The sequence below is a fragment of the Labrus mixtus genome, chromosome 15 (genome assembly GCF_963584025.1).
Source record: "Labrus mixtus chromosome 15, fLabMix1.1, whole genome shotgun sequence".
Classification (NCBI taxonomy): Eukaryota; Metazoa; Chordata; class Actinopteri; order Labriformes; family Labridae; genus Labrus; species Labrus mixtus.
This window is the reverse complement of record NC_083626.1, coordinates 25949267-25972065: the sequence shown is the minus strand read 5'-3', so window position 1 is coordinate 25972065 and position 22799 is coordinate 25949267. Positions and strand designations below refer to the sequence as shown.

The 22799-nt window shown below is 43.5% G+C and overlaps 1 protein-coding gene across 3 annotated transcripts in view; it reads right to left on the bottom strand.

Annotated features, from left to right (window-relative positions):
- Positions 1–20671, bottom strand: part of src (v-src avian sarcoma (Schmidt-Ruppin A-2) viral oncogene homolog) — a 40345-nt gene extending 19674 nt beyond the window's left edge. For 2 of the 3 annotated variants that reach the window (XM_061058063.1, XM_061058064.1), the window contains exon 1: positions 20230–20671. The gene's annotated coding sequence lies outside the window, so the exon portion shown is untranslated. The remainder of the gene's footprint in view (positions 1–20229) is intronic. The other variant, XM_061058065.1, reaches the window with a different exon arrangement.
- Between the last annotated feature and the right edge of the window lie 2128 nt (positions 20672–22799).

The following is a 22799-nucleotide window of genomic DNA, read 5'->3' as shown; positions in this document are numbered from 1 at the left end:
ACAGCAGATTATTTAATTATTATTTTTTTTTTAATTTATTTTAATATGGACAATGCAATTTAATGTAATTTCAATACAAAGCATGAAACTGATGTGCTGCATAAAGAGTATATAGCTATTGCTAATTTCCAACTCGTTTTTAAAATTAATTCAGATATTAAAAAGTCTGGGCGCCGGTGACCCAGTGGTTAGCTTGCGAGTCCCATGTACAGAGGCTTAAGCCCTTGAAGCAGGGGGTCCGGGTTTGGATCTCTCGCTCTGATTTTTCAGGACTCCACTGTCCTGTCTCTACACTCCTGGTCTGTCCACTTTCGTTGACCCATCAGGTCAAGGCAGTCTGCTTCTGCTCGCGTTTTTTCTCTTATGCTGTTATGTAAGTTCTTGCTAAGAATAGAATAGAATAGAATTACGGGAATTAAGGGGGATAAAGTTGGGTCTCTCTGATTCATTTTACAGAGAAGGTTTAGAGCAGTGGTTCTAGCCTCAAGACCCACCACCAAAAAATTATATTTTTCCAACCAAACAATTTAATTAATGAAAAAAATGTGCAGTTTGAAACTCAGACGGTGCAAAACGAGCAACTTTTTAAGAAGCGCTTCATAGACTTTCTGAGGCAATTTTTTTCTTCCAGGCACACATTTGCGACCCACTGAAAATGGCTGCGCGACCCACTTTAGGGGTCCCGACCCAGCAGTTGAGAACCACTGGTCTAGAGCTCTACTGCATTTGGAACTTTATGATCAAATTAAAATGATTCATTATAAGATCATGTTTTTTTTTTAGTAGGCTCATTCATTACAGTCTGTTGTTGATGAACATTTTAAGAAAAGGCTCAAAGGAGGGCTGTTTAAGCAGAGAGGATTAAAGAAGTCATACTCTATAAAAAATATGTCAAACTCACTCATTGAGTTGTTTAAAATGACTCTCTTAGGATTGAAAAGGTGCATTAACTTATTTCAACTCTTTCTGTTTGCAGGTCTGACAGAGAAAAAGTTAATTCCCCGGCCCCTTGGCACTTCATGTTTTTATCAAATGTGTTCCTTCTAAAGTAACTGAATACCTCTGATGTAATGTTTGTAAAAACACAGGCAGTGATGCAGGTCAGAAATTTATATGAAACAGACAGAAAGCAGCAGCAGGAAAAAGAGGGCACACCAAAGGGGGCAGTGGGGGCAAACACAGGGAGGTTCATTCTAGGTTGGAATTATGAATGGACGCCATGGGGGTGGGTGGGAGAGGAAGTGAAGAGGGGTCAATGGGGGCGAACAGTCAATATCAACCCCAGGGCATGTCTGCATGAAAGAGAGAGAGAGAGAGAGAGAGAGAGAGAGAGAGTGCAGGTTGGCACACACAGACACAAAGATGACGGGTGGCTCAGGGAGCTGCTCTTTGTGTGATCCGTGTTCTCCCCGAGCACGCCGGTGTCATGGTTAATAAGCCGGCGGTGGCAGAGCACAGCGGGGGAGGGGGGGGGGGGGGGGAATGCTGCATCTTATCAGCTCCAGACGTCGGACGAGTAAAAGCCTCACCCCGTTTGTCAGAGATGATGCTTCCTCATTAACGATGATGCCTTAATGAGATAAAAACGCGTAGCAGACTAATGCTGCAGCTTTAAGTTGAAGGATCCTCTGCTGGTATTAAAAAAAAACAATAAAAGTGTGCACTGCAGAGCAAACTTACACATTAAAGATAAAAAGAGTGACATCACTCAAATAAAGCAAAAAAGATATTACACACATAAACAAGAGCTATACCTCAAGCAGACACTTTATCAAATAATTAAATATATTATCCCACATGAAAATGACAGTCGGGTTATAGATCGATTTACAGCCCGGCTTTCTTTAATGGCTTTTGCCTGAATTATTAATAGCAGTGTTAGCATGTTAGCCCAGGTTAGCATGAATAACATGGGCAGCTTTCACCTTGGATACGAAGACTCAAAGGACGAACACATGCACAGATTTTAAAAAGGAAACGCTGAATAAGGAGTGTGTCATGAAATGTGAGAAAATATGTTCTCATTGTTTCTTTTTGCTGAGTCAAGTCGAGTCTGGACTCAAAAGGTTTCATGCCCTCAGTCCACCTCCATCAAATCCGGAATAATCTTTGTTTGGGATTTTTTGTAAAAAAGGGAGGTGACTCGCAGATTTCAAGGCTCAGTAGAAACTGGTTGCTTTGTGCCACAGTGTCCCAATGCTCTGACTAGGGTTGTCCCAGTACCAGGAAATTAAACTTACATACAAAACTATTAAAAAATAATTTAATATCAAAACCTGTTTAAAAAACACGAAGTCATAGGAACCCAATAGTGTTTCATTTCTATGTACAAAAATTGCATCTAAACTCCTGCACACCATCTGTAATGCAACATTTGGGCATCAAAATGAACGAAAAGTTGTTTGTGTAATTTTGCACTTCCTTTGCTCTCTGTTTGTAAGAGATTGTGTCGTTTAAAAACGCGCTTTATCTTGGGCGCAGGTGACCTAGCGGGTTAGGTCACGACCCATGTGCAGAGGCTGTGGTCAGGGTTCGAGTCCGGCCTGTGGCTAATTTTTTCCCGCATGTCATTCACCACTATCTCCATAGTCTCTCCACTTTCCTATCCAATAGAGGCAAAAAAAAACAGAAAAAATAAATCTTTAATCTTCATCAAAAAGTAGAAAAATATGTGATCGTACAGTCGCTTTGACCCCCAGAATATCTGACAATTACAAATGCAGAACAAACCAACATGAAACAGAGCGTTAACAGAGTCTCGGGCCTTTCTCCACACTCAGCCTGCAACAAAGCGCTCTTTTTGTCGGCTCACAGCAGGCGGCATAAACAAGACACAGACGTGGCCCCTGTGGCTTCCAGGGCTGCCAGATCCTGGTGTGTTTGAGCTCCTACACAGCCAGCAGGACGTACAGTATGAGAATGAAAAATTAAGGAGGCCAAGAAGCCAAACAACGTCACCATGCTTTGCAGGAATCATGTCTGCTCGTGCATCATCGGTAGCTAATAGTAAGCAGAGCCTGAATCTGGCCTATTAGGGATGCAGTACAGTAACAAGCGCCTACTGTCTGAGAGGCTGAGCAGCATGAAAATCCCTCAGGGCGAGCGCAGGAGGGGGTGTGGTCGGCTGGGTGGTGGGGGGATATGCTTAATTATGCATAAGATCTGACAATAAATTCCAAAATCCCTGCAGTCTCCTGGGCTCCTGGTAAATGGGAATAGTCTTTTAATATCGCTGCAGGGGCTGTTTCAACCCCCCCACCCCCTCACAGGATGCTGCATTTTACTTTCTCTTTTATTTAATGTGAAAAGAAACAATTGAATGAGTCCTGAATGGTTTTCTCTCATTGAAATAATATAAAAGGAGGTGATTCCATTCATCCGTTAACGGCCTTAGTGGCTCTCTTCCAGGGCAGGATCATCATCATGACACTGGTCTATTTTACTTACCGAATAAAAACAGCTTTGTTTATGACGTCTGGTTTGCTCTTGTTCATTCATTGAAAAAAAAAAAAATAAATAAAAGATCTTCTCCTTGGAAGACTCAAAGGGAATGAAGATCAAAATAAATCAAGCTCGCTTCAGATGATCTGTGAACGAGATTTCAGAAGACGAAGCCTAAGCAAACTGAAGGAGACTGAAAAGTATGTGAAGTGGCATGTTTGGACTTGTGTGTGCTGTGTTGACAGCTACAGTAGACCCCTTCACTTGTTAAAGTCACCGGTGTGATAAAAATGAATCAGGCGTGTTCCTACAGACCTCCACTGACAGACCGGAGAGTTTGAGACTCAGGCAACAACGACTGAAGGTCACAGTTAAGCTCTTAAACAAACACCGTGATTACAGCAGAGGAACTGTTGTTTAAACCACTGTCACATTGGAGGAATAACAAAGTGTTCCAGCATCATGACAGAGCTTTCATTTTGTCCCCGCTCACCTGTGACGACGGATCACTGAGGACAGCCGACACGGGGATTAATCCAAAAAGCCCTCTGCATTTTATTTCTCTGACACAAGTCATGAAACTCAAAATAGAGGGACGTGAGGCCAATAGGTAAACTTTACTCTGCTGGTGAAATACAATGAAACTTAAATTAAATACTATTTGACTGGTGACTAAATCTAGTAATATCGGTGCATATCAGAGAGAAAATTTGTCAATACTGAAATTTACTTGATATGCTAATATCTAGAGCCCGACCGATACGGATGATATTAAAGTCTTTATATGTGATTTTTCACACTTAAATATAATATAAATCAAGTATATCCTCTGAAAATAACTCTGTGAGTCATGACTGTCTACAATGGGTGTAACACCCGAGTCCCACTGTCTGTGATGTTTTCAGAGTCCTATCTTCACTTTGTTTACATCGCCTGGACGGCCGGCTGACTCCTCCCCTCGTGTATAAAAGTTGTTTAATTGAGGGACTAGAGAAAAGAAGAATAACATACTGTACTCACTGCTTAACTGTGTTTCTAGATCACGCTCATTTCAGGTAAATTTACATGCAGTGTGAAGATACGAGCATAATAAAGATCGCTAGCATTAGCATGCTAACACAACAATGCAGTGCGAGTTGTTTTGGTTTCATGCTGGTGCTCAAGGGCGACATCTGCTGGATCAAAAAAAAAAACCTAACCCCATATGAAGCCTTTAAGAAGAGAAAAATATCCAACACAGATACATCGGCTGATATATTAGTCAATACCGACATTCACTTGATATGCTAATATCGGTCGATATTATCGTCTAGACATTTGGTCTTCATCGGCCTCCTCTTCAAATTTACTTAAACAAGCGGAGTGAACAAAAGGCGCCAGACCGCAGGAGGGAGCTTTCATTCTGTTTTTTTTTTTTTTTTACTGCATTTGCATTTGCGCTGGAAGGTTTAAAAACGGTGTGTGCGTTCCTGTGGGCTTAATTCATGTGTGCAGGAGAGCGTGTGATGAAAGGGTGAAGCACTTTGTCTGATTGCGACCTTTTTTTTCCAAAGATGTTTTCAGATTGACGGAGTCCCAGTAAATCATGAATGTTGAGGAGATTGGGATTATTGTATTCTTTTAGTGTTCTCTAAAGAGTGAACAACAGATGCAGTTCAGGGACGGTAAGTACTCGTGTGTGTGTGTCTGCTTCTGAGAGCGAGTGCATGTGATCCTAAAGTCGGGCCTTGTGGATGTATTCTTTCATCTCAATGCTCTTTATGTAATTACTACGGGGGGGTGGGGGGGTGAAAGTGGGATCGAGGATTTGTCTCATGCGTCAGCAGCCACCAATCGTAGCGTAATCCAGTCCTGCTTGTTCTGTCCAGATTATCAACATCTATTCCCTAATCTTATTTCAGCCAAATGCTGCGATGACATTCCATCTGGGGGCTCGTGCACAACACGCTGGTGCAGCAATGACAAGACAGGACGTACAGGTCAAACAACTACTGCGGCTGCCGAGCGCTCCGAGCACCTCTCCTCTGATCCTGTCTCAACAAATCCCTCTTGCGATGTTTGAACAGCAGCGAAAATCTCCACAGAGCCGGTTTGATTAACTCAACACTCATCGAGCAGCACAACAGGTGGGCTGGTTCCTGATTTCTGAACAAATCGTCGAGTTCCCTTCTCCCTTCGACAAATATGAAAAGAGGAAATAGCTGCATGGATGTGTTTGCAGACTACTGGACCCCCCCCCCTCCCCCCCTGCAAATGTTTCACCCACACTTCCCATGTAAAGGTTGATCATTACAAAAGAGCAACGATGGAGTAACACAGCAGAGAGTGCGTCAGAAGGATCCTTTTGCACTGACTCTGAATAACACCAGAGAGGCCCCCCCCCCCCCCCCCCCCCCCCCCCTCCATGTTAGGAGGTCTGAGGGTAAACACACGCCCCCCCTTTTGCAGGACTTTGCTGATTCCTGGATAAAGCATGTGTACAGATCCCCCCCCCCCCCCCGCGCTCCTGTCACGGGCCGACACAGGGATGGGGAGGTGCTGAAGTCAATATTTACCGCTCCACACACACACACACACACACACGCAGCCCCGGCCGTTGCCATGGCTCCCGATTCCAAGCATTCCTCAAAGCAACAAACTGCACAGATGTAGGATAGTTGCGCAGAGAGTTTTTCTCGGGGGCCAAAACACTCAAAGAGCGCTGCATGCCGATCTCATGAAGAAAACGGCAAAGATCAGCAGCGGCGGCGGCGGCGGCTCCGTCTCTCTAAACGACGTGGGGATGTCTGTCGCTTACTGGAAGCGTTTTGGGAGAGAAGGGAGCAAGAGAGGAGGGGGTGACACAGAGAGAGAAAATGACAGGAGCAGATCGTCTCCTGATGAAATTCATTCAATTGAGATGTCGACGTTTACACCACAAGAAGACTCCCCGATGAAAACATCATGTTTACCCGTTTTCACTGACGCACGCAGCGCTGTGGCGTCTATAATAGGATCAGAGGTCGTGAGCCCTTATCCCTTTCACTGTGTGCTTATGTGAGTGTGCGCGTTTCTCACCCCCTGATATTCTGCCTTTAAAAAAAAAAAAGAACTGTGTTTGGATCACCTTTGGTTTTGCCAGAAGCCGCGGCTGACGTGACCTTAAAAATCATATGACATCTCTGAGCCGGTAGAAGCTTAGCAGCCGGCCCGCTCCTTCTTAACCCCCCCGTGCTTACAAGAGGAATTTTTTTGTGTCCACTTCTCTAAACAACACAAACAGCGCTGGCATCGGCCGAGGGTTCCTGGATTTTCTGTTATCCCCTGTTCCTAATCTGAGTATGACAACATCAAATTATTTTGGGATTGAGGGCTCAGTAAGAAAAATATCTGGGCCATTTTAGATGAGGTGATGTCTTGGCTTTAGCAAAATGGAAGCAAGTTAAAAGAGACTAAAACATTTGTCAGTTTAGTTAAAGTTAAACCGGATATATAGTCACTACCGCTTCCTTTCTGCCTTTTGTTTGCCTGGGGTCAGTGACTTCAAAACGTTTGGGTTTTATGCGTCAGAGTTATCTGGATTAAACAAAGTTCATTTTCTTTGTCTGTTAAAGCACTTTGTGAACATCTATTTTTAAAGCTTCATAAATAAAGTATTATTGATAAACTTATTGTTGGTTAGTGAGCTTTCAGAGATGCTGGTAGGCAGATTTCGTTCACTTCTTACCTCGCCATGGTCAGCTCTTTTTACCCGTTTCGATCATGGAAGGTGAATTTAAAAAGATTGTGTACGCTCGGAGCAGAGCCTCAAAGTGGTGTGCGCCATTCCCCGTGCAAAGTTTGCGATCTACAAAAACAAACGTGATTCACTTTGGAGGCAGATGGTGAGGTGGTGAACTGAAGACAGGATGCATACTGACGCCTCTCACGCTTTCATTTTCACAGAAATGATCAAATGTTATTGACAGATCCACGCAATCAAACAATAACATCGACAGTTGGAGACCTTTTCCACGAGTGCCTTTCAAACAGAAAAGTTGGCAACATTTAATTTAAAAAGTCATCAGTGTCGACACACCTTCAGTCACACGGGGAGCAGACGACAAAACTGCCCAGCCTACCAACTTAATCGTTTGATTTTGATGTAGAAATCCAAAGCAACACTGAAAACATCAAACAGTGGACCCTCATGCTGCTTGTTTTTTTTAATTGTACATATCAACCAAAGTCTGTTTGGTCAATAAATATAACCGTGCTGTAGGACACAGCTCGCACAGACACCATGGAGGCAGCTTCACACTCTCACTCGGCACCTCTTCATCACCTTCACGTATTTATAGTGTAAATTTGTAAAGTGTGTAAATAAGACCTGGAGCGCTCTCACATCATGGTGCATCCATTTTATAATGCACAACAAACTCAAGAGCACCAGTAAGTTTTTTTTTTAACTCCTAGTTAGTGAAAGTCATGTTTCTGCCCCACTATTGTATCTGTTAATGGTGAAATAACTCAACAAACTAGCAAACTAGTGACGATCGAGACATTCAGGACGATCAGTAAAAAGAAAAAACAGAGAATAAGAAGCCACACAGTGACACAGTCGACAGGATCAACAATACGGTTTGCATGTTGTTCAGCAGGTCTGGATGTTAAGTCGCTTTGGAGGGGTATATATACATTACAGCTGCATGTTGCGAGATAGCCTAGCGGTTATGTTGTGCACCCCATGTACAGAGTGCTGACCGTGGGTTCGAATCCAGCCTCATTCCTTCGCCGCATGTCAACCTCCCACTCTCTCCTGTCATCATTTCCTGTCTTTCTTCAGCTATTCTATCCAATAAAAACAAAACTGGCCGCAAATCAGCTGCACTGAAAAAGAGAAAAGGGAGAAACCAGACGAATGAAAATAAAGGCATTTTTGAGTTGGCTGTGTGTGTTTTGTTGGGTACATGTTTGGATGCTTATCTTGTAAGCAGAGAGGTTTGTTATTCAGATCAGATGTTGCCCTCCTGGTTGTGCCCTACTTCCTTGCACACACAAAAAAAAAAAAGACCCAGTCACCTGGTTCAACAGAGACCTTCGACTAACCTCCCCAGACTGGGTGTGACGGGCTCGGCTCAGACGAGACAGACTAGAAGATAGAACTGTAATTTCCTCCAGATTAGCTCATCACGTTTGTTGCAAAACAGCGAATAAATTCCAGCACATTAACCAACAGTTACACAATTACTGAGACGACTAAAGCACACACGTTCCTCGCTCCAGAACACGTTCACTTACTTGTATGGAAGTCAAATGTTAAAAAAAGTGCAGGCGCCAAAATATGGAAGCCCGATGCTGCATCATGGGAACTTTTTTCTCTGTCTCCATGCACACCACCATGGTACCTACTCTGAAGCAGGAGCCAAAAAGGTTCCTCTAAACGGGGGTTCTAGGAACTAAAATAGTTCATAGTTCCCGCCGTGTGGAACCGACAAAAAAATAGGAATAATGAAAAAGTTCCTGCGGTCCAAAAACACCGTCTCATATGTTTTCTTATTAACTCCGTTATCCCGTCATAATGAGTTCATTTCAGTTGTTTTCTCAAGATCTCAACTTGTTGTACTGATCTCCGTCTTAAAAAGCTGCTTTCCCCGTTATAATGGATTAATACATCTCATTATGTGGACGTAATAAAGCTTGTTTTCTCTGGAGATCTAGAAAACAAAACAACAGACGGGTCAGTGTGATAGTCCAGACTGCAGACTGAGACGTCTGATGCTAACATATCCCACACTAATGAGGTCAGTTAAGCCTATTTCTGGTCGTGCGTTCAAACTTACATAACACTCAAAATTTAGTAGGGTGAGCTGCAAATTTTCACCCTGACCCTCATTTTAATTTTCTTTTTGCATACTTTATTAATCCCTGAGAGGGCGCTCAGGGAGCATACCAGAGCTGTCAGGGGTTTGATGCCTTGCTCAAGGTCTCAGGAGGTGACCTGGTACCTCTCCAGCAACCAGACCAGCTTCCATACTTCCGCACCGGGACTTCAACTGACAAACCAAAAGCGGCTGTTTCTCAGCTGGCAGAGTCGATCGTCTCTCAACTGGAAGGTCGTGGGTTCAATCCCCAGCTCCTGCAGCTACATGTCCGATGTGTCCAGGGCAAGACGCTTAACCCCAAGCTGCTTCCTCTACATGAATGGGATTAGTTAATACTGGTGGTCACTTTACACAGCAACCTCTAGCATCGGTGTGTGAATGTGTGGGTGTGACCTTATTGTCTATTATTCGTTTTTTTTTGTAGAGAAATGTAACTGATAAAAAGATGCTTAAAAAAAGTGTTTGTAGTTTATTTCCCACCTCTGAACATCTAGTTCCATATTTATAAACGAAGCCTTTACGTCACAGTGAATATTAACCCACTGTGAGGAAATGAATGTTGAAACACATGCCCCCTGTTTTTTTGGCTCGAGCTCTCTCAGCTGCTGCTACAGTATCTCTCCTCCTGTGAAACGGGGCGATCTGAAGCATGCGAGGCATTGCACAGAAACGTGAGCGCCGCTGTAAAGGGACCCCTCAGGTGCTCCGTGTATTGTGTTGACAGCGTGAAAAGCCGGTTTATTGTTCCTCTGTGCAGCATTAAATACCAAGAATGGACCGAATAGTTTACCACTGTATTGGTTGAAATCTGCTCCTCATGCTCCTCTTCTGACATCATCCTCGTGTGTGTGTCCCCTTTGTGCGGCTCCGCTCTCATCTAAATATGGTCATTATGTGCACGGAGAGCGATGAGCTGCGGTCGTGCGCTCGAACAAGACGCCGAGAGGAGACGAGGAGAGGATACGGGGATGGAGGGAAGGAGGGAGGAGAAGAAAAAAGATAATCCTCAAGGGCTTTGGGCTTTCTTTATTTCCTCCTCCCAAGTCTTCACTCGCTCACACTCGGGCTATTCCCCCCCCCCCCCCCCCTCCTCTCGCACTCTCTTTCCACCATAATTTCTCCAATCCTTTCAGGAGATTTCCAGTGGGAAATGGTGGAAATACAGGATTCCGATTCCTTCTGATGTGTCAGCCGCATGTCACGTGACCAGGGGAAAAAAAAAAAAACACACTTCTGCGGCTGTCCAAAATATTAGTGAACTGGTATTCAACTCAAACGGGGAGGGGAAACATTCAGAGACAACTGCGTCCAAAAGAATTATGCAAACTCTTGGCACGGGGGAAGGCAACACAACAAAGAGGCGGCGTCAGAATGCATTTTCAGATCTTCTGCAGCATCATATGGGCTCATGTTTTAAGGATACGAGTCGCCTTCAGTGAACTCAAAGCTCTGTGGAGGCAGACCCTTAAATTCAGCCGCTCTCATCACATTTCAAAGAGGCAGCATTTTTTGATCTGCTCTGGTCCACAGAGACTCCCCGAGAGCCTCGTGCTTCAGTAACTGAGGGCTTTCACCGTTTAACATCTCATCTGAACAGCCCAGGCAGCGGGGGGGAAATCCCTGCAGCCCACAAATCTAAGGCCTGACCCTGGAGGAATACGTATATAAGAGAAGCTCTGCTAATCAAATAAAACTAAAAAAAACGCTAAATCATAGTGGATAGAATATCACTGAAGTGAACCAATGTTCTACTACTGTGCCTTAAATGCTGCCTAAAATGTGGTAATAAATGTATTAGTCCCCCCCCCCCCCAAAAGCGACAATATATTTTATGGATACACCTAAGAATTGAAACCAAAGTAAGACCTTACTCCTTCTCCCCTGACCCCAAACCTGAAGGAAAAATAAATAAAAAACACAAGATTCTGTGAGGTGAGGGGCGGGCGAGGAGCTGAAGGTGAGGAGGAGGTGTGGGAGGAGGGTTGAAGAATTATCACGGCAAACCTTTGTCAGTGGTTATCGAGTAAAGCAAGAAGAATAAAGAGTGTACAAAATTTCAAAATAAAAGCCCAGTAATTTATATTTTTAAATGTGGAAAAATAGAATTAAAAACATGGATTTGAAATGTGATTACTCACGATTAACTGAAATTTTAAGATTAATCGCAATTAAAAATGTTCATCGTATGACAGCCCTAATATGTATTTATACATATTTGTGTGGAATAATTGTCTAAAACAACCGTGTAATCATGTTCAGGTATGAGAAAGTGGGCCAGGTGTGCGTCTCCGCGCGACGATACATTCCCAGGTTTGTTGCAGCAGGGGGACTGGGCCCAGTCATGGCTGAGGAATGCAGAGTGGAGAAACGGGCGAGTTTCAACTCCTCTCCTGCTCACAGCCCAAAGCAGGAATGTACGGGGAGCAGGTAGAGACACCTTCCCGCCCAGGACTTTCAGAGACACAGGTCTGCCCCCGAGCCACACATGCAACCCAACCTAACGCATTCCACCCCGTATACCGTCTGTCAGGGAAAAGAGAAAGCAGCGTCGAGCAGAACAAGAATTCGAGTCAAGGTCGCAGCATCACTGTGGTTGTTCATCCTGCCATGAAACCGCTCTGGCACAGATTTAGCTCAGTGTCGACACAAATTAAACACATGCTGAGAGCGTCACGCTGGGGCTGATCATTAGCTGACTCCGGTAATACTCGTCACTTCAAGGATGTCTCTATTATCATCCAAAATGTTTCTGTTTCATTTAAGAAATCAGGATATACAACATTTAAAAAAAAAGCATTATGCATCCGTCAGAAGAATATGTATCAGCAACAATTATTATTTTTTTTAAAGATTTATTTTTGGGCTTTTTGTGCCTTCAATTGAGAGACAGGACAGTGGATAGAGTTGGAAATCAGAGAGAGAGAGTGGGGAATGACATGCAGGAAAGGAGACACAGGCTGGACTCGAACCTGGGCCGCCCGCTTGGAAGCGCCCCAATCAGAAACAATCATGATAAATCATCTGTAATTTTTTTAAGGAAACATGTCAAACAGCTGCTGATTCAAGCTAACAATGCATTTATAAAAATAATAAAAAATCTTTTAGTTTTGATCTGTTGGTTGGGCAAAATAGGCAATCTGAAAACATCACAGGAGTTCTTGTTTAGCATTTTTCACAACTTTTTCATGTTTTAAAGGCACGGTTAGTAATTTTCGAAAAAAAATTGCACGATTTTGAAAGTGGCATTCCCTCAGTGCCCCGTCTGCACCCAGCCCCTCCCCTCTGTGCTCCCTCTAAAGCCACGCCCCCTCACTTACATGCACGAGCATCGTTGCTCCAGAAGCGGACCTCAGCTCATCTCTTACATTGTGTAGAAACTACGACGTCTCATGTCTCATTCAGCGGGAAGTAAACTCTAAACTTTATCATAAAACATATTTTACTACTCACAAAGGCCAACAACAAACTCACAGTATAAACTCCGTCACTTGTGACACGCTTTGAGTGTGAGCTAGTGCATGCAAGAGGTAGAGAACGAGCAGGGAGACAGGGAGGCGTGTGATTGGTTCATCAGATTGGTACCTCATGGCAGACATTGGTCCAAGTTTTTACAGGCTTACAAACTGCTACAGATGACAGATTTTCTTCATTCCTTTGTCAGAGAACATGAGTTATTAATTTCTATCAGGACCTGAAGACAATTTCAACCAAAATCTTAAAAAAGTTAATCTAGAGGAAATGACCTACCCTGCCTTTAAAGTCATTGATTGTAGAAATAAACGGCAGATTAATCCTTAAGAAAAGAGGATGCGGTGCTGTTCGGGTGAAACCTACATAATAATATTCTGAATGCAGGGTGACAGAACAACCTCCATGTGTCTGTGCAGATGCAGCACCGTAAATAAAGCATGCAGCACAGACATTTGTATAGCTGCTCTGCTTGAAAACAAAGACACAAAGATCCCTGTGTCGGGGTCCTGCTTCCTTGGAGATAGACAAATACGAGCCGCAGAGTAACATAACAGAAACAGCCACCAGGCTTTGCACATTAAAATTTTAAAGTGTGCCCATGTCACGCTTCATCATCAAAACATAACCGCTCGCAGCCATGACATTTCCATAACAGATTGGAGGGCAGGACCCCCAACACGGCAGAGATTTCCTCCATCTCTTTTCCTAAACCAACCCCTTTGTTCAGTTGGCCCTGATTTCAATATTCAAATGCGGCTCAGTTGGGCGGCGAAGCAGAGAGTGAGACTGCGAGGCAATCAGCGTAGAGAGAGAGCAGGGGAGTTGGTGGTGCGTTTGGAGATGTCTGTGAGATACAGGAGGGTGTGTTCGCTGAAGTGCTCCCCGCTGTGAGAAGAGGAAGACGGCTCTGCTCTGTGTCTCGGCCAAACTCACATCAGGACAGGCAGGAGTGACGCACGAGGTCAGAGCTCCGGGGAAACAGAAACTTTAACAACCTCAGTAAAGGGAGAATAAAAACACTGACAGGTAACACAAGGAGCAGGAAAGTCTAAATGGATCTTAATTAAAAAAAAAGGAAATTTGCTGCAAAGACGGGATACCTTAAAGAGCAAAATACTGGAAACATTTTACAGTTTCTGATTTGAATTTTCATCTAAAAAAAACCCAAAAAAAACATAAACATCTGAAGAATTCGAGTAGGCGGAGCGTGAACATATTTTAAAAACACCCGAGAGTGCAGGATAGTTGCTCCCAAAACTGTAAAGCTGTAAAGTCTAAAGTGAGAAAATCACAGCAATTGGCAAAGGAATCACTGAGTCATCACTGGCATCGTTTAGCAAACCTCCCACAGTGACTGTTCATTTGAGTCATTGTGTGATATCAGACTGTAAGAGCATTACTTGTTACTTATAAACCGTTTATCTCAAATACAGTTTCTTGCTACATGCAGCATGTGAGACTGCAGCTATTCCTCCAACTATCCTCTCGACTGACAAAAAGCAGGAAACCACACCTGAGAGGCTGAACTAAGAACTTTTCATTAAATGTGCCCTATGTCTAACTCTTCAGCCTTGATATACTCAAACTGGATGAGAAGAAAATTCACCCCCATAGAGTTTGAAAGAGTTTTTCAGACCCGTACTGTCTTTTATACCAGGCTGTAGATATCTTTAATTCTGCCATCAAAATTGGCACTTTAAAGTCTTTATATGATATTTTTTACACTTAAATATAATAGAAATCAAGTATATCCTCTGAAAATAACTCTGTGAGTCATGACTGTCTACAATGGGTGTAACACCCGAGTCCCACTGTCTGTGATGTTTTCAGAGTTTTCAGAGTCCTATCTTCAGTTTGTTTACATCGCCCGGACAGCCGGCTGACTCCTCCCCTCGTGTATAAAAGTTGTTTAATTGAGGGACTAGAGAAAAGAAGAATAACATACTGTACTCACTGCTTAACTGTGTTTCTAGATCACGCTCATTTCAGGTAAATTTACATGCAGTGTGAAGATACGAGCATAATAAAGATCGCTAGCATTAGCATGCTAACACAACAATGCAGCGCGAGTTGTTTTGGTTTCATCCTGGTGCTCAAGGGCGACATCTGCTGGAACAAAAAAAAATATATATAAAGCATAAAGCCTTTAACATGGATTTTATTATATTTATTGATGTAGTTTAGTTAATGGGACTTTCTTCTGGAGCCAGCCTCAAGTGGAACAGCACTTCACATTATGCACTCCTTAAAAATGTCTAGAGAATTTCCTGAGTATTACCTTTTAATCATCATCTGGTTGTTCACACATGCACCTCACAGTGGAAGACTTTCCCCTGTCTGACAGGGAATAAACGTCACCAGCCCCTCCCACCTGCTCCAGGTGAATTCTCAGGTTATATCCTGCTGTGTTCTCACAAAAGCTCACCCTAACTTCTAAATCCTCGGGCGCTGGTCGAAGAAACTCTGGATGACGTCAGAGTGAAAAATGTGGCTCTTTCCGTTCACACATGCAGCTCAACCCCTGAAAACTTCAGACGTTTTTCAGGAGTTTTGTGCAAGTGTGAAAGCACTATTACTAAGCATCTTTTCACATGACAGTAGACTAATTTGCCAAATCATTGCAGGTCTTATGAATGCTGTGAAAACAAAGAACACCACCTTAAAGTTTCTTTCAAATTGATGAAAACGACAAATAGTTTTACATCAATGAACAAAACAATTAGACAAATTCAGCACAACAAATTTCAAAGATATCATGGATACTACAGAATCATATGCATTCAGGCAACATTACTTTTCTGTTTCATCCCTTAAAGCATTTTTGGACACGGAAATGTCCCATAAATATCTCCCTGTTTTCTGTTTTTGTAAGATTTGCCATTGACGAAAAGGTTAAGTCTATCAGGGTAGATCATCTCCACAAGTAGAGGAAATGCATCGAAACTCCCATGTCAACATCTTATTCTGCAGTGATTCTCAGAGGATGCAGGGTGGTGGGGGTGGTGGTGGTGGTGGTGGTGGGGGGGGGGGGGGCATGTACTCTTCCCAGCATCTCATCATCCTGACCAGGCTCGCACAGCTGCGCCTACACAAAGCCACACACAGAAGCATCTTTCTAAATGCCAAAGACGCTTTTTCCTGTCAGAAGGAGCGTCCACGGAGCGCGGCGGGGAACGAGACTGTGAGAAGCGATGGCTTTTTCCACAGAGGCCACAACAGTGGGTGGATTGAGGGGAGATGCGTGGCCTGTGTCACCCTGGCCCGTTCCCAGGGCAGAGGGACAGGAAGTGGCCGGGAATCCTGGGGAGGATACAAACCCTCCTCTGTTTGTCTGTATCAAACCACTTTCAGATCCCTTCATTGAAATGGGCCAGCGAGCAACAGGTCCGCCCTGACAGAGAGCTGGGAAGGACATGTCGGAGCGCCGCACTTCTGCATCCTCGTCATTCAGCTGACGAGTGCAACGGACGGGCTTTTGTGGCTTCATGTTACACTTCTCTCCTGCGGTCGCTAATTAAGGCAGTCAGATAACAACAAAGCGGAACTAACACGGCAATGCAAAACAAACTTGTAAGTTTCCGCCTCTGAGAACTCGGGTTCAACACAGTTTTAGAGATACAGAGATGAAATGTCAATTCAGTGTCACACAAGGAAGGAGAAGCCCTGTCATCTGAAAATGACTCATTTCAATTAGTCATTGAAATGTAAGTGACAAAGTGTTTTACCTTCGAAATCATAGTATTGAATGACGCTCCTCCTGGGCGTTAACAGCCAAAATCCTGCAGAGTGACTTTTCCCATGATTCGATCACCGGATTCATCAACGCTGAACCACACCCATTTTCTTCAACTTCATAACCCTCGCTAGTCGGCACCACGATAACTAGTTGGTTAAACTAATTATTCATATTTTGGCTCTCGGCGCTGGTTGAATGTTGTGCTCAGACTGCGAGGTAACAACCCACCACTAGGTGGAGCTGTAGCCATAGACTGGCTGTACCTTTGGTTAGCTCTTCCTGCTCTACTACCCAGATGTAAACAAGCACAGAGGATGGACAGCATCTCATAGGAGCAGTGTGGTAAGGTAGTATTTTAATATGTAGATAAAAAAATGTACGTCTGCTGTATCTGGTTAAACTGGCACATCGACCGGGAGCCAAGAGTAACCACATTTAGCACGGGCATGCGGATGTTTAGCCGCAGGGAGGAGTGACGGCTGGTGGTTGCTCGTGCTGCTGCTAACGTTAGCCACACTCTGCAATCCAAATTACATAATTTACACATTAAATTTTAAATGAATGTGTGACTGTTTTCTTAACTTTATACTATTAGTTAAAGAGAATTAAAATGAGTCGGCTAGGAACATCCCTGATTATAACATCACTCCCATCATCAGGAAGTCTTACAGAAACTTAAATAAGGGCCGCCCCAGAAGCTAACCCGGTGGAGCAACCGTCCCACCTTCAGAAGCTCAAAGTCCTCGCTGCAGCAGCCCCAGGTTTTGCATGTCATCATGAGCTCTGCTGCCTGTTTCTTTCCGCACCAGCGATTAAATAATTGTACCACACGAGTCAGGACGGTGACATATTATCGTATCGATATTTGATCCCCGCCCCTAGTCGGAAAGGCTTTGGTGGATTTGGCTTTAATGGTTGGCAAAATGACTACCGACACAAAACTAGGCCACACAGCCACATGAAGCCCACAAACAGAGAGACAAAAACAGACAGACAGAAAGAAAGCTTGACAGGATGGGAAGCGATGTGAGAACAGGGAGGACGAGTGAGAGAACAGGTGGCACTGGCATTCCCGTGCTTAGCCGCTTTGCCCTTGAAAGTAGCCGGGCACTAATTAGCAACCAAATCTGGGCCAGAGCGACAGAAGTTTAGTATCTGCCACATGAAATATTCAAAGGCTTTTGTCAGCGGGGAAGCCATCATGAATTCTCGTGCCCCTCTTTCTTGTGTACAATCTCTCTCTCTCTCTCTGGAGTTTATCAGACATCTCATTGGCGCACTGAGGACGGGTTGATTCTGGCATTAGACGAGTGTTTTGTTTGTTAAGTGCTCCAAAGCCAAAAGGGAATTGTGTTGTTTCAACAAAGAAGAGGCACTCCATTACTACGACGACTTCTACTTCTCCAACCCGGCTCATGACTCTGTGCACCATCCTTTTGAATCTGCTGAATCCTCTTTATAGTATCACCAACAATTACAATATGTCCTCGAAGCCCAACGCCAATGAATCCTCATCTGACCCTAAAGGAAAGTGGGACGCTCTCAAATAGATCAAACGATGAACTCAGCAAACCTCCAGCTACAGCTGCTCATTTCGCTCGAGTGCTTTAAAAAAAAAAAAAAGCAGAGGCAAATATACACACATCACTACTATCAAAAATGCTTTGGCTCGGTTGGCTGGCCTGCTTGAGAACCAGGTTCCCTCTTTAAAAAAAAAAAGCCTAAATCGTTCCCTTCCTCTTTTCTGAATAGGTGCACAAAGGCAAATTTTTGAGAAGCGACTTGTCTTAAAGCGAGCGATTCTCCAGGAAAACAAGCGGCTCATTGAAGCCCCCCCCCCCCGGCTCTGTGTGTCACCCTGACAGACAGACCACTTCAGTATACGGGGCGGACAAAGGGGCCAGTCCACAGCCAAAGTTGCCAATTAGGAGGAATTTCGGGCCTTCAAGAGCCACTTTTCCACCAATCTCATTGGAGCTGACATAAACATCGACGGCTTTCACTGGAGGGCATTCATGGGATTCCAAGGAGCATTAGGTCCCCCCTCTGTGGAGCCGGAAATCTGCCAGTTAGGAAAAGAGTACAATGCTCCATCTCGTACCACTTTGAGAAAACACTCCTCCTCGCTCGCTGGTTGGCTTGCGTTGCCAGGTTTGCAAAATGCATGCTAATAGCCTGGCTGAAAAACTGGCAACATTTAGTCCTGGTGGAAGTATTTATCATGATCCCTGAGCAGGATGTATGATTTAAAAAAAACAGAGAACAAAAGTGGGCATCGTGCACGGCCCCTGGGGGTGTTTACACGCAACGCGGCCTTCATCCTGCAGGGTCACTTTGCATGTCACTGTCACCATAAAACCTCACGATATTGAATCCATCGGATATAATATGTTTACGCCCGAATTCCCTAATTCCTCCAGGATATACAAAAAAAAAAAAAGCAAAATCTGTGGAGGATTAGGCTAATGCATAATACTGATAATCAAATGTGATAGCAATTTTTTCATTAAAAAATTACTGGTGCAGCCTCTGAAATGTGTGTTTTTGGAGGATTACAGACACAGGCAGCGAAAACAAGCTGGAATTCACTGCAGTGGTTTAGACACAATGTTTAGGTTTAAGGCCGATGAAACAGAGGTTCAAGTGTGCGTGTGTGTTGTACAAAGTGTTTTATCTCAACTGTCATGATGGGAATGAGTCGTACTTTTGACGGCGCGAACAAACTGACAGACTGAACTTTACGGTCTGAGAGTTAAATCTCGTCTAGACGCTCAATCAGGTTTCATTTTGTAGATGGGTGACGGTTTGCAGATTCTGTGCCGTGAGCCTGGATCAGTGTGTACAGTACATACAGGCCACTAAGGGAGGAAAGGGGGGCTGCGTGTTTAGGCTCAAGGACGTGGCTAAAGACAGATCGGACAATCACCCATAGGTCCATTCAAAACTCGTCGTTATTATTATTATTATTATTATTATTATTCTTATTAGTAGCCACCACATTAGAGTCAATATTTGGGCCTTTGAGTCACGCTGAGTGGGAGAGACTTAATCCTAAGCATATGACAGCCGTGTCTTGAAAGTGTGTGGGATCACAGAGGAAGGGAGGAAAAGCCTGTGGTATTCTAAAATGAAGAAGCAGAAATGGTTCTTTAAGCAGCTCCTGTTTAAAACATACAACCTTTGATTTTTCTCTTTCACACATGAAACAGTTCAGGTACAGCAGATTTAGTGATTCTCCTTCAGGGAGCTGCCATGGTTTCACTTTGTCTTGTGAAGCAAGTTCTCTATAAATCAGGATTAGGCAAATTAAAAAAAAGTGCTCTTTTCCCAGAAGTCCTGCAGATGAGACTGTGTTGTATTAAAGAAAAAAGGCTGCAGGTTGTATTTTTCACAACTCTCAGAGCTTCGGAGCAACCGGTTATTTCAGGGAATTACGAAGTGAGAAAATTATAGTGTGACCTCAGTTTAATGATCCTTATTAACAAAAGCAATTATACCTGCGAACGTGTTACATAAAGAGCAGGGAGTTATATGTTAATTAGGTCACAAAGAGGCAAAGTCAGGTTTATCGCCATCTGGAAACATCACAGTCATTTGCAGCCCTTGTGGGATCAAACCCCCTCATGTATTTTTAATTAACCCCCCTGTCTGTGTCTGTTTTTTTTTCCTGACTCTCTGTGTGTCTATCTGTCATTACTGTATTCACCCGCACTGAAATAACAAGTTGAGGCTACTCACCCTGACGCGCAAGGCTACCGTAGATTTTGGCGTCGTCGCTCTTCTGCCAGATCAGACAGACGGGATACAAATCAAACCATTCAGGAACTGACGGAAGACACCAGGAAAAAAAGGGTCACAGATCCGGAAATATTTCGAGGTTTGGAGCAGAAGAAGAAGGAGAAGGAGAAGAAGGAGAAGCAGGAGAGTCAGTCGGTGCCAAAACGAGCGTACAGGGATCCCATTCAGCTGGAGGGGCGGCCCGGGGAGGTCATGACGAGGAATCGCTCCAAACTAACGAAACATCATTTCATTCACATGCAAGGGAAGGATTCAAATCGATAAGATCCGTTTGTGCTCGATGTGCCTGCGTGAAGTGTGAACCGAGCAGTCACGCGTGGCAACAGCCCCGACACGCAGCCACAGTGCAGAAACACCAAATCATGACCAAAACACTGCGATGTGATGTTAGAGGCAAGGGAGGGTGGGGCGGGGCCTCCAGGGTTACTGTCCGCCTCTGATTGGTGGATGTGTTTCATGCCCAATCGAGCCCTGATTTAGATGAATGGCATTTTCATGGGAAGTCCCACCTCACCTGGGGGCGCGTGCAGGTTCGAACGTGGCTTCAACTGCCAACAGAGATAATAATACTGAAGATTATGAATATGGTTATTACGGAAGCCCCAAGAGGACATGCATGCTGCATACTAATGTTTTATTTTACTTCCCTTGGAAAACAAGTTGTTTTCTCGAGAGTTAGACATATTTATCTTGTTTAATTGAAATAACAACACTGCTTTTCAAGTGATTCAATTCATTTACACGTTTTCTTGAGATCTTGAGAAATTAACTCATTATGGGGAAACCAGCATTTTTACTATCCCGAGATTAAGACATAATTACATGGACTTCTCTAGAAAGTGACTGGAAATGACTCGCTTTATTGGAAACAGAGTCAAATAAAATGGATGGATGTATGTATGTATTAAAACTTTAAAAATTAAAAGTCAAAGCTTCCAAAGTAGACATAATCTAGGTTTTAATACATTATGAGAGACGTATATTTATTATGACATGTCTGACTGTTCCTGCGCCAGAGTGCGTCACAAGGTAAAATAAAAACAATATATTCACTTTTTGGTTAAATCAAGAATGTATGGAATGCTTTGTTGGCACTTTGCTGCCACCTACTGTTACAACTCGGTATCGTGTCAATGCAGCAGGAACATGATTTGAAGCACCAGGGGGCCAACATGTGCATGAGAAACTCTCTGCACTCACTGCAATGATAAAGTGCTGATTAGGAGTTATTATGCAGGGATAGCCTTTGCACCCTTTTTTTTTGGGTCCCTATGAGTGTTTTTGTAAAAACAATTCTTAACTCCGTGCAGTCACTGGAGGTCGGTGCTGTGCTGCCGTGTTGTGGACTGTTTAATGCTGCATACTACATGAACTGCCTTCTTACTTATGTCACCAGGTAGCTGTAACCTTTCGTCTCATGCGGGCACATCATATTTTCATATTTCTCCACAAACTCACTCTGTCTTTAGCAAAACGGTTTTCAATGTTTTTGCTCACTGATCTTGGTCTGAGCTGCAGGGTCACATTAAACTCAAACATTTTATTAGCTTGGACGATTTTAAACCCAGATTTAAGCATCATTTAACCATCTTACTGCTTACTGCTGCTAATTCATTGACTGATGTCATTTCTGCTTGTTATCGTCTGTCGTTTGTTCTTTGCATGAAACTCTTTTATGCTGCAGTCTTGGCCACGACTCTCTTGTTAAAATCAATTTCTACATCTCAGTGGATATTGAGAAATATATTCCTGGTAAAATAAATGTCAAATAAAAATGAGTGAACACTGTCAGGGGTTGTATTGAAGTGTTAACATCCTTAATGTGTGTTAATGTGACAGACATGGAAAATAGAATCCACCATCAAGAGTTTTCTATTTTTTCTGAGTCATATATTGACTGACCACATTTTTAATTTCATTTATTAAACAGTGCTTGAATGTTGAATTTACCGACTTCACTAAGTTAGAAAACAAGGAACGGAGCAGGTTTAAATCTGTCTGATGTGTGTTTGGTCTGTAAGCGTGCAGCATCTCACCATGAAACCACTCATAAGAACATGTATCTCCTCAATGACAAATGAAGAAATCAAATGCACCATTACTATTCTGTCTTTGTGGTTTGCTCTAAAGACCGTAAATATAAATGGATGAAGCCTGAGTGACGTCAGCCATCTGTTCCTGCAGGGGGCTCTGGAGGCTCATCTGCAGCAGCCGCCATGTTGGAAATCCTGTCTCAGTCTTACTTTCAGTCAAAACTAACGACAGGCTGAGAGCTGGATGTGAGGCCTCTTGAAAAACCGCTACAATGCGCTCCACCTGTCAATCATGTCAGCCTTACGCTTAACCATGCATAACTGGTATCGTTCGAAAAATCAAAACGGATGAACTTGATTTGAATAACTTGAAAATTAGATACGAAAGCCGGTAAATGTTTTACATTTATTACCTGTCTCTGAGCCTCATTTGAACACTCCACTTTGCTCCAGTAGCCGAACCTATTGTTCCTTTAA